The sequence below is a fragment of the Lethenteron reissneri genome, unplaced genomic scaffold (genome assembly GCF_015708825.2).
Source record: "Lethenteron reissneri isolate LAM-NWPU_2019-01 unplaced genomic scaffold, ASM1570882v1 scaffold_1648, whole genome shotgun sequence".
Lineage (NCBI taxonomy): Eukaryota > Metazoa > Chordata > Hyperoartia > Petromyzontiformes > Petromyzontidae > Lethenteron > Lethenteron reissneri.
This window is the reverse complement of record NW_026891386.1, coordinates 5,773-18,502: the sequence shown is the minus strand read 5'-3', so window position 1 is coordinate 18,502 and position 12,730 is coordinate 5,773. Positions and strand designations below refer to the sequence as shown.

Genomic DNA, 12,730 nt, shown 5'->3' with positions numbered 1-12,730 from the left:
TTGCTTTGTGGCCGAAACGTCGTGAGAATTATTTTATGTTTTATATTATTTTATTACTTCCCTTCTACGTGACTTTACCGAAAGAACCAAGAAGATGAATCCCTGCAGTCACGAAAACTTTAAATGGAAACAGGTCAACCTGCTTTAGCTTTTGAGGCGTAATGATACTAATAATGATTTGAAGCTTTCGTGACTGCAGGAATCCATCCGCGTGCGGTTTGTCCGCTTTAAAAGCATCTAATCTCAATGTAAATTGTCTGGAGAACTCCCCCTAGAATTCAATGACTGAGGATACATTTTGAAAGTGGAGTACATGCCAACGAGATCACGATCACGAGAATGGAAACTGTTAACGGGTTACATTTGACCCGATCATTCGGATAAATTGGCTCATCTGCCCTGGCGTGATTACCCATTTACGATGGCAAGGGCAACTCATCATACAACGGAGGAGCATGTGTCATTGTCGGGGGGGGGTGTGGAGAGCAATTGAATCTCATTCGTGCGTTGTCAAGCCAAATGCTATCACAGATTACCCTCCGATTGACACGGTTGGCTACGTACGGTGCGAAAGATGTTCAGCAAACATTGCATACATATACATTGCATGACCATGCAATGTAAAATCAACTGAAAAAAGAAAAATTTGAAATCGCCTGCCCTCACTAATTTGTAATTGCCTCCCATTAAACAGCAACGAATTGTAGAAATTCGACATCGACCGCCATTAAAATTCTGACAATGACATTACAACCCCAGCCAACACCACCGTAAAATCACCAGTACCTGCTAAATATTTACAACCACTCTTACTTATACGAAACATACATTGCATTCTGCGCCGCCACTGATTTTCTGCATATTTTTTTTATTTCACGCGGCTTTGTATCTGCTGACATTTTTGTTGTCGAAATCTGCCGCGTGCCAGCCTGACCCCTGCCAGAGGTCGCAACCGGGTACCCGATACCCGTACCCTACCCGATACCCGGCTACCCGTACCCGACCGGGTACGGGTAGCCGGGTATCCGTTTGCGACCTGGTGCGGCCGGGTACGGGTAGGGTGAGTCACTGGTGAGTAACCGTTTGTCACTCATTTCCCAACGTCTTCTCTCTTCTCACAATTCAAGTTCCTAGAATCAACCCACCCGCGCCTGCAACATGGCTTCATCCCAGAGGTCGCAATCGGGTACCAGATACCCGTACCCTACCCGTACCAGGGCGGGTACGGGTAGGGTACGGGTGCGGCCGGTACGGGTACGGGTAAGGAATCAAAACCCGTTTGTGACCTCTGACCCCGGCGCAGTTCTCCAACCGCCATGTACGAGGCGGCGCTGCTTGACGGCGGCACAGAGCCGCTGACGCACGAGTCCTGCGAGAGGGTCGTCGTCAACGTGTCGGGGCTGCGATTCGAGACGCGGCTCAAGACACTCGGCCAGTTCCCGGACACCCTTCTAGGCGACCCCGGCAAGAGGTCGCGCTACCACGACCCTGCGCAACGAGTACTTCTTCGACAGGAACCGGTCGAGTTTCGACGCCATCCTCCACTACTACCAGTCCGGCGGGCGGCTGAGACGCCCGCTCAACGTCTCCTCGAAGTGTTCGGCGAGGAGATCGAGTTCTACGAGCTCGGCAACGAGGCCGTGGTCAAGTTCTGGGAAGACGAGGGCTTCATCGGAGAGGAGGAGGTGGAGGAGGAGGAGCCGCTGCCATCGGACGAGTTCCAGCGGGGGTGTGGCTGCTGTTCGAATACCCCGAGAGCTCCATCGCGGCCAGGGGAATTGCCACCGTGTCCGTGCTGGTCATCCTCATCTCCATCATCATATTCTGCCTCGAGACTCTGCCTGAACTCAGGGACGAGAATAAGCAGAAGTTTCTCCCGGCAAAGGACATGAACGGGACGCGGGTCGACGGCACGCATCGCGGCTCTGTCCCCGATCCATTTTTTATCGTGGAAACTATTTGCATCGTTTGGTTTTCCTTTGAACTGCTGGTGAGGTTTTTTGCGTGCCCCAACAAACTGGGATTTTTCAAAAGCATCATGAACATCATTGACATCGTGGCCATCCTGCCCTACTTCATCACCCTTGGCATCGAGATGGCCAAGCCCCAAGGGCATGACCAGCAGGCCACGTCACTGGCGATTTTGCGGATGACCCGGCTGGTGCGAGTGTTCCGGATACTCAAGCTGTCCAGGCACTCCAGGGGCTTGAAGATCCTGGGCCAGACTTTGAAGGCGAGCGCGAGCGAGCTGGGCCTGCTCGTATTTTTCCTCGTCATCGGCGTCATCCTCTTCTCCAGCGCCGTCTACTTTGCCGAGGCCGACCACAAACAATCGGAGTTCCGAAGCATCCCCGACACCTTCTGGTGGGCCATCGTAACCATGACGACGGTGGGTTACGGCGACATGTGTCCCGTGACGGCGTGGGGCAAGGCGGTGGGCTCGCTGTGCGCCATCGCCGGCATGCTCACCATCGCCCTCCCCGTGCCCGTCTCGTCTCCAACTTCAACTACTTTTACCGCCGCGAGACGGGCGGTGAGGAGCGCGAGCCGCCTGCGTCTCTCAAGCCGCTTGCAGCAGCAGCAGCAGGTGGAGGAGAGAGAAATAGCGGAAGCCGTCCACAAGCAGCTCCACATACGTGGAGATGCGCGACGATCTGAGCAGCGACGTTGACTTCGAGGTGAAGATGCACCTCAAGCGCGACAAACACAACGGCATCGACAGAGACGTCCGATGCTCCGCCTTGCAAGTCGTCACGAAATGCCTCGAGGTATTTGTTCGCGATGAATGTGCACTGACATCGCTTACCTGTCGCTACGCTTGAATGGTCGAATGGACGTTTGAGTCGCGTGGTCAATAAATGTTTTCAAGTCAACTTCACGTCTGCGAACGTAAGTGTCTCCGTGTGCATAGCTGTCAATGTGGCGTTGTCTTGGAAGGAGGTTCGCGGTGAAAACCAGCCACCCACCCACCATTTTGCAGTGCACCGTGCAAAGACGCGACTGCAAACTTTGACAGCTGTGCAACTCCTGCCACAATGAAGCCGGGTTCATGGCTAGAGAGAGGTGATAAGTTTTAATGCAGATTTGGGATGAGTTAAATGTCGGCTTTATAACAAAATGCAATAGCTTGTATAAAGTCATGTTCAATGAAGAGTGGAGCCCCATAGGAAGCCGGTTAAATTCAAAAACCCTTTGGGTGTCCTAAAAGCCCTCTTCGTGTTTGAAGCCTCGTCAAAATCCCGACAGGAGGTCAAGGGTGGAAAAAAACCGCTTGCCCGCCAAAGCGTCCAGCGAATGGTCCATACGAGGCAAGGGTATGCATCCGCAACGGAAACATTGTCAAGCTTGCGGACATCAACACAAAATCGCAAACTGCCGACGTGCTTTTTAACAAGTTCGATCGGAGCACCCCATGGGCTGGTGGATGGTGAGATTATGTTACTGCCAAAGCCACCTGTTCAGCCTTATAGACGATTTCACTCAGTCAATAGGGTAATTCTGCTAATCTGTTGAACATATTTTGTAAGTGATGTCACAGTGAATGAGACATGTTCCCGGGGCTCCTCAACATACGAGTGCGTATACATCACAGTGCACCTCCAATTGGCACGGTGGGCTACGTACGTGCGAAATAAATGTACATACTACACTAAATACACTCTACACTACACAGTCTTCCACTATACACCACGATACACTACTACACTACACTATACACCACGATACACTACACTTATACACTACACTATACACCATGATACACTACACTTATACATATACACTACTCTACACTACACTGTCTTCCACTATACACCACGATACACTACTACGAGGATCAGTTCTAGCTACATGTGGTGAGAAAGAAGTTAAACAAATACATAGGGCACGATGCGCTACACTTATACACTACACTATACACTACACTATACACTACTATACACTACACTATACACTACTATACACTACACTTATACACTACTATACACTACACTATACACTATACACTACACTTATACACTACTATACACTACACTATACACTACTATACACTACACTTATACACTACACTATACACTACACTATACACTACTATACACTACACTTATACACTACTATACACTACACTATACACTACACTATACACTACACTATACACTACTATACACTACACTATACACTACACTATACACTACACTATACACTACACTATACACTACTATACATACACTTATACACTACTATACACTACACTTATACACTACACTATACACTACACTACTACACTATACACTACTATACACTACACTATACACTATACACTACACTATACACTACATTATACACTATACACTACACTATACACTACATATACACTACACTATACACTACACTATACACTACACTATACACTACTACACTATACACTACTATACACTACACTATACACTACACTATACACTACACTATACACTACACTATACACTACTATACACTACACTATACACTACTATACTATACACTACACTATACACTACTATACTATACACTACACTATACACTACACTGTACACTACACACTACAATACACTACACTATACACTACTATACACTATACTATACACTATACTATACACTACACTATACACTACACTATACACTACATATAACTACATTATACACTACACTATACACTACTATACACTATACTATGCGCTACACTTATATACTACACTATACACTACACTATACACTACATTATACACTACTATACACTACACTATACACTACACTATACACTACACTATACACTACTATACACTACACTATACACTACACTATACACTACACTATACACTACTATACACTACACTATACACTACACTATACACTACTCTGATTAGGATTGGCTGCGAATGGTGCAAAAGTAGTTCACCACCCACATGTAGAGGATGCCCCACCCATCCTCACACACTCGCACCGCACGTCGCAAACTCCTTCTGCACTCAAGTTGAATTTATTAGGTACCAGCGGGAGGTACCCGGCATTGCCCGGGCGAAAAAGACACACACAGACATGGACTTACACACACAGACATCGACCCACACACACAAACACATCGACTTACACACACATATGTATGGACTCAAACACACACATTGACTCACACACATATCGACTTACACACATCGACTTACACACACACGCATCGACTTACACACACATGGATTACACACACATCGACTGACACATAGACACACACATCGACTGACACATAGACTCACACACACAGCGACTCACACACACAGCGACTCACACACACGCATGGACTTACACACAACGTACACATACACACATCGACTTACACACATAGCGACTCACACAGACACATCGACTCAAACACACATGGACTTACAGACACATCGACTCACAACATCGACTTATGCACACACTTGCACGTAGACACACAGACTTACACACACACATATGGACTCACACACACAGACATCAACTTGAGATACCACACATGGACTCACACACACACAAGTACACACACACAGACATCGGCTTTGGATACACACACATGGACTCACACACAAGTACACACAGACATCGACTTACACACACATACAAACTTACACACACAGACATCGACTTTAGATACACACACATGGACTTACACACACACACACACGTACACACAGACATCGACTTTAGATACACACACATGGACTCTCACACACAAGTACACACAGACATCGACTTACACACACATACAAACTTACACACACAGACATCGACTTTAGATACACACACATGGACTCACACACACAAGTACACACAGACATCGACTTTAGATACACACACATGAACACACACACACAAGTACACACAGACATCGACTTACACACAAGTACACACACGCAGACATCGACTTTAGACACACACACATGAACACACACCACGATAGTCTATTCCCATGTTATCTCAACGGAAATCGACTCTATAAATTCACTACAAGAATCGATTCCTAATGTTATCCCATTAAGAATCGACGCAAATGGAGATAATCGAACCGGGAATCGAATTTCTCTGCACCACGTGACTTGAGAAACGGAAACACGTGGGTCCCAGGTGGGTGTCATGGCGGTGCGAGAACTCTTCTCGAGACTTGGCCTACTCTTCCTCTCCGTCCTCCACCTCGTCACGTGCACACACGGTGAGCACAGCCAGAGGTGGTTGATACATCGGGTACCAGGGTGTGGTGGACGTGGGGAGCGGTGGTGAAGTGGTTAGCGCACTGTGTGTGTGGGGAGCGGTGGTGCAGTGGTTAGCGCACTGTGTGTGTGAGTGGGGAGCGGTGGTGCAGTGGTTAGCGAACTGTGTGAGTGGGGAGCGGTGGTGCAGTGGTTAGCGCACTGTGTGTGTGGGGAGCGGTGGTGCAGTGGTTAGCGCACTGTTGGTGGGGGGGGGGGGGAGCGGTGGTGCAGTGGTTAGCGCACTGTGTGTGTGGGGAGCGGTGGTGCAGTGGTTAGCGCACTGTGTGTGTGTGTGGGGAGCGGTGGTGCAGTGGTTAGCGCACTGTGTGTGTGGGGAGCGGTGGTGCAGTGGTTAGCGCACTGTGTGTGTGTGGGGAGTGGTGGTGCAGTGGTTAGCGCACTGTGTGTGTGTGTGGGGGGGGGGGGGGAGCGGTGGTGCAGTGGTTAGCGCACTGTGTGTGTGTGGGGAGCGGTGGTGCAGTGGTTAGCGCACTGTGTGTGTGGGGGGGGGGGGGGGAGCGGTGGTGCAGTGGTTAGCACTGTGTGTGTGTGGGGAGCGGTGGGTGCAGTGGTTAGCGCACTGTGTGTGTGTGGGGGGGGAGCGGTGGTGCAGTGGTTAGCGCACTGTGTGTGTGTGTGGGGGGAGCGGTGGTGCAGTGGTTAGCGCACTGTGTGTGTGTGTGGGGAGCGGTGGTGCAGTGGTTAGCGCACTGTGTGTGTGGGGAGCGGTGGTGCAGTGGTTAGCGCACTGTGTGTGTGTGTGGGGAGCGGTGGTGCAGTGGTTAGCGCACTGTGTGTGTGTGTGGGGAGCGGTGGTGCAGTGGTTAGCGCACTGTGTGTGTGTGGGGAGCGGTGGTGCAGTGGTTAGCGCACACTGCCCATCTCCGCAGCTGCGACTCCCCCTCTGAATGTCCGCGTGGAGTCTCGCGACCTGCTGACGCAACTCCGCTGGGACCACGACGCTCAAGTGGACGTCGCCACCCAGCAGCAGCTCACAGCTCCTGGACGTTGCCTACAGGGTGGACAGCAAACTGTGAGATGCTTGCTCACTCGCTCACCACTTACTCGCCCATCCACTCACTCACTCGCTCACTCACCCATCCACTTGCTCAACCACTCTCTCACTCACCCACTCACCCACCCACTCACCCACCCACTTACTCACCCACCCACTCTCTCACTCACCCACTCACTCACCCACCCACTCACCCACCCACTTACTCACCCACCCACTCTCTCACTCACCCACTCACTCACCCACCCACTCACCCACCCACTTACTCACCCACCCACTCTCTCACCCACCCACTCTCTCACCCACCCACTCTCTCACCCACCCACTCTCTCATCACCCACTCACCCACCCACTCACCCACCCACTCTCTCACTCACCCACTCACTCACCCATCCACTCTCTCACTCACCCACTCACTCACCCATCCACTCACTCACCCATCCACACCCACCACCCACTCACCCAACAACTCTCTCACCCACCCACTCTCTCACTCACCCACTCACTCACCCATCCACTCACACCATCCACTCACCCACCCATCCACTCACCCACCCACTCACCCACCACTCACTCACCCACTCACACACTCAACCACTCACTCACCCACCCACTCACCCACCCACCCACTCACTCACCCACTGACTCACCCACCCACTTACTCACCCACTCACTCACCCACTCTCTCACTTGCCCACTCACACACCACCACCCACCCACTCACTCACCACTGACTCACCCACCACTTACCCACCCACTCACTCACTCGCCCACTCACCCGCTTGCTCACTTACCCACTCACTCACTCACCCACTCACTCACCCACTCTCTCACTCTCTCTCTCACTCACTCACTCACCCACTCTCATTCACCCACTCACCCGCCCACTCACACACCCACTCACACACCCACTCCTCACCTCCTCCTCCCCGTGTCTCTGTGCAGCTATGGACGAGCCCGCTGGCGGACCGTCTGCGCTGCCACCGCAGAGACACGGTGCGATGTCTCCTCAGCGCTGCGACATCCCGGCGACCGCTATCAACTTCGCGTCAGATCCACCGTCTCATCACCACCACCAACACCACCATCATCCTCACCCTGGGTCGTGGTTGAGGTCTTACCCTTGAAGACAAGTGAGTGGCATTGTCTGTGTCTCTGTCTGTGTGTGTCTGTCTGTGTGTGTCTGTGTGTGTCTCTGTGTGTGAGTGTCTCTGTGTGTGTCTCTGTGTGTGTGTGAGTGTGTGTGAGTGTCTCTGTGTGTGTCTGTGTGTGTGTCTCTGTGTGTCTCTGTGTGTGTGTGTCTGTGTGTGAGAGTCTCTGTGTGTGTGTCTCTGTGTGTGTGAGTGTCTCTGTGTGTCTCTGTGAGTGTCTCTGTGTGTGAGTGTCTCTGTGTGTGTGTGTCTGTCTGTGTGTGTCTCTGTGAGTGTCTATGTGTGTGAGTGTCTCTGTGTGTCTATGTGTGTGTGTGTGAGTGTGTGTGAGTGTCTCTGTATGTGTCTGTGTGTGTGAGTATGTGTGAGTGTCTCTGTGTGTGTCTGTGTGTGTGTCTGTGTGTGTGTCTCTGTTGTCTCTGTGTGTGTGTCTGTGTGTGAGAGTCTCTGTGTGTGGTCTCTGTGTGTGTGAGTGTCTCTGTGTGTCTCTGTGAGTGTCTCTGTGTGTGAGTGTCTCTGTGTGTGTCTCTATGTGTGTGTGTGTCTCTGTGTGTGAGTGTCTCTGTGTGCTCCTCTTGCACCAACAGTCTGTTCAGGCTAGGGGGGTGAGTGAGATGACGTCATCTCCTCACCAGGTGAGTGAGATGACATCATCTCCTCACCAGGTGAGTGAGATGACGTCATCCCCTCACCAGGTGAGTGAGATGACGTCATCCCCTCACCGGGTGAGTGAGATGACGTCACTCACTCCCCTGCCCACCACCCACCCCCCCCCCCGTGTCTCAGCCGTGCTGAGTGCTCCCACTGTCACCTTGATGCTGCACAAGAAATCGACGGAGGAGGAGGAGGACAGTGACGATGACGATGATGATGAGGAGGAGGAGTGCCGTCATGAGGATGAGGGCTACGAAGACGATGACGACCACAAAGATGACTACGACGATGACGATGATGACGACGACGACGATGATGATGACGGTGACGTCGCTGATGGTGTGGACCGTGTCAACAACCACCACAGCGATGACGATGATGATGATGACGGTGACGTCGCTGATGATGACGGTGACGGTGACGACGGTGACGACGACGATGATCACGGTGACGGTGACGATGATGATGATGTGGACCGTGTCAACAACCACCACAGCGATGACGACGGTGACCACGACGATGACGACGATGATGACGATGATGACGACGATGATGATGATGATGAGGAGGAGGCGGCGGAGTGGTGGGAGCTCTCCGTGGGGATCTCCATGAGGAGTGCGTGGAGGAGGAGAATGGCGCTTGGCGACGTGGTGCACCACCAGGAGGCAGAGATCTCACGAGGGGGGGTGGCACTACCAGCACGATGAGGGTGGGTGGTGGGTGGGTGAGTGGGTGGGTGAGTGGGTGGGTGAGTGAGTGGGTGGGTGGGTGAGTGGGTGGGTCGGTGGGTAGGTGAGTGGGTGAGTGGGTGGGTGGGTGGGTGAGTGGGTGGGTGAATGAGTGGGTGGGTGGGTGAGTGGGTGAGTGGGTGAGTGGGTGGGTGGGTGAGTGGGTGGGTGGGTGAGTGGGTGGGTCGGTGGGTAGGTGAGTGGGTGAGTGGGTGGGTGGGTGGGTGAGTGGGTGGGTGGGTGAGGGTGGGTGGGTGAGTGGGTGGGTGAGTGGGTGCGTGGGTGGGTGAGTTGAGTGGGGGGGGGTGGGTGAGTGGGTGTGGTGGGTGGGGGGGGTGGGTGGGTGGGTGGGTGGTGGGTGGGTGGGTGATGATGCTGCTACTACTACTAATGCTGCTATACTATAATGATGTTACTACTAATGCTGCCAGGATCACTTTGTGGGATGTCGCTACCACCACGCCGTGCCCCCGTCTGGAGGCGAGGTTGAATACTGCGTCCGCGTGAGATCGTGGCTGACTACCCCCGGTGGAAGACAGGGGAGTGGTCTCCACTGTCCTGTGTCTCCGTCCCTCCACCACACAGCCGTGGGTGAGTGGGTGTGTGAGTGAGTGGGTGAGTGGTTGATTGGGTGGGTGAGTGGTTGATTGAGTGAGTGGGTGAGTGGTTGAGTGGGTGGGTGAGTGAGTGGATGTGTGAGTGGTTGAGTGAGTTGGTGGGTGAGTGAGTGGGTCGGTGAGTGGTGAGTGAGTGGTGGTGAGTGAGTGGGGGTGATTGGGTAGGTGAGTGAGTGGTGAGTGTGTGAGTGGGTGGGTGGGTGAGTGAGTGAGTGGGTGAGTGAGTGTGTGAATGGGTTAAGTGAGTGGGTGAGTGAGTGAGTGGGTGAGTGGGTGAGTGAGTGTGTGAGGCTGAGTGGGTGGGTGAGTGAGTGGGTGAGTGAGTGGGTTAAGTGGGTGAGTGAGTGAGTGAGTGGGTGAGTGAGTGAGTAGGTGGGTGGCTGAGTGGGTGAGTGAGTGAGTGAGTGGGTGTGTGAATGGGTTAAGTGAGTGGGGAGTGAGTGGGTGAGTGGGGGGTGTGTGAGTGGTTGAGTGAGTGGGTGAGTGAGTGGGTGAGTGGTTGAGTGAGTGGTTGAGTGAGTGGGTAAGTGGGTGAGTGGTTGAGTGAGTGGGTGAGTGAGTGGGTGGGTGAGTGGGTGAGTGTCTCTCTCCCGTGTCTCTGTCTCTCCCGTGTCTCTCCGTGCAGCTGCTGCTGCGATCTCCGTGTGGGCCAGGGAGATGCGGTGTGCGAGGGAGACACGGCCACTCTACGCTGCGTAGTGTCGGACAATCCAGACTCTGACGCAATCCAGTGGAGCAACCCTCACGGGCAGACACTCTACTTCCAGAGCGTCAAGGGTGAGCGCCTGTCTGTCTCTCTCTGTCTGTCTCTGTGTCTCTCTGTCTCTCTCTCTTTCTGTCTCTCTGTCTCTCTCTGTCTCTCTCTGTCTCTCTGTCTCTCTCTGTCTCTCTGTCTCTCTCTCTCCGTGTCTCAGCCCACACAGACCCGCGCGTCTCTCTGTCTCTGTCTCTCTCTGTCTCTGTGTCTCTCTCTGTCTCGTGTCTCCGTGTCTCAGCCCACACAGACCCGCGTGTCTCTCTGTCTCTCTGTCTCTGTCTTCTCTGTCTCAGTGTCTCTCTCTGTCTCTCTGTCTGTGTCTCTCTTGTCTCAGTGTCTCTCTCTGTCTCTGTCTCTCTGTCTCTCTCTGTCTCAGTGTCTCTCTGTGTCTCCGTGTCTCAGCCCACACAGACCCGCGTGTCTCTCTGTCTCTCTGTGTCTCCGTGTCTCTCTGTGTCTCTCTGTGTCTCCGTGTCTCAGCCCACACAGACCCGCGTGTCTCTCTGCTGCACTGGAGCTCTACCCGGCTGGACGTCACCATCTCCGCGTCTCCACGGGGGACCAGGGGCTCTACAGCTGCTCCCTCTTCAGCCTGGAGACCCCCACGGCGTACGCCCTGCTCACCGTTAGCTGTGAGCGACGCTCAACTCACCACCTCTCTCTCTCTCCACCTCAGACACACACAGACACACACAGAGACACACAGACACACACAAACAGACACACAGAGAGACACACACAGATACACAGAGACACACATATACACACACACAGACACACACAGACACACACACAGAGACACACACAGAGACACACACAGACACACACAGTGACACACACAGACACACACAGACACTCACACAGACACTTACACAGACATACACACACAGAGACACACACACAGAGACACACAGAGACACACACAGAGACACACACAGACATACACACACAGACATACACACACAGAGACACACACACAGACACACACACAGACATACACACAGAGACACAACAGAGACACACACAGAGACACGCACACAGACACGCACACAGACACGTACACAGACACACACACAGACACACACGCACACAGACACACACGCACACAGACACACACGCACACAGACACACACGCACACAGACACACACGCACACAGACACGCACACAGACACACACATACACAGACACACCACACACAGACACACACACAGACACACACGCACACAGACAGACACGCACACAGACACACAGACACACACACACACAGACACACAGACACACACGCAGACACACACACACACACACGCAGACACACACAGACACACACAGACACACAGACACGCACACAGACACACACACACACACAGACACACACACACAGACACACACACAGACATAGACTGTCTCTCTGTGTCTCTCTGTCTGTGTTGTCTCTGTCTCCCCGTATCTTCCCGCTCTCGTAGCCAACACCACCACCACCCCACCCACCACCACCACCCCACCACCCCCTCTACTACCACCACCCCAACCACCACCATCATCACCCCAAC

General features: G+C 52.7%; 1 pseudogene; it reads left to right on the top strand.

The window, feature by feature from the left end:
• The first annotated feature begins 1,271 nt into the window (after window positions 1–1,271).
• Window positions 1,272–2,867, top strand: LOC133339202 (potassium voltage-gated channel subfamily A member 1-like; annotated as a pseudogene).
• Window positions 2,868–12,730: the final 9,863 nt, after the last annotated feature.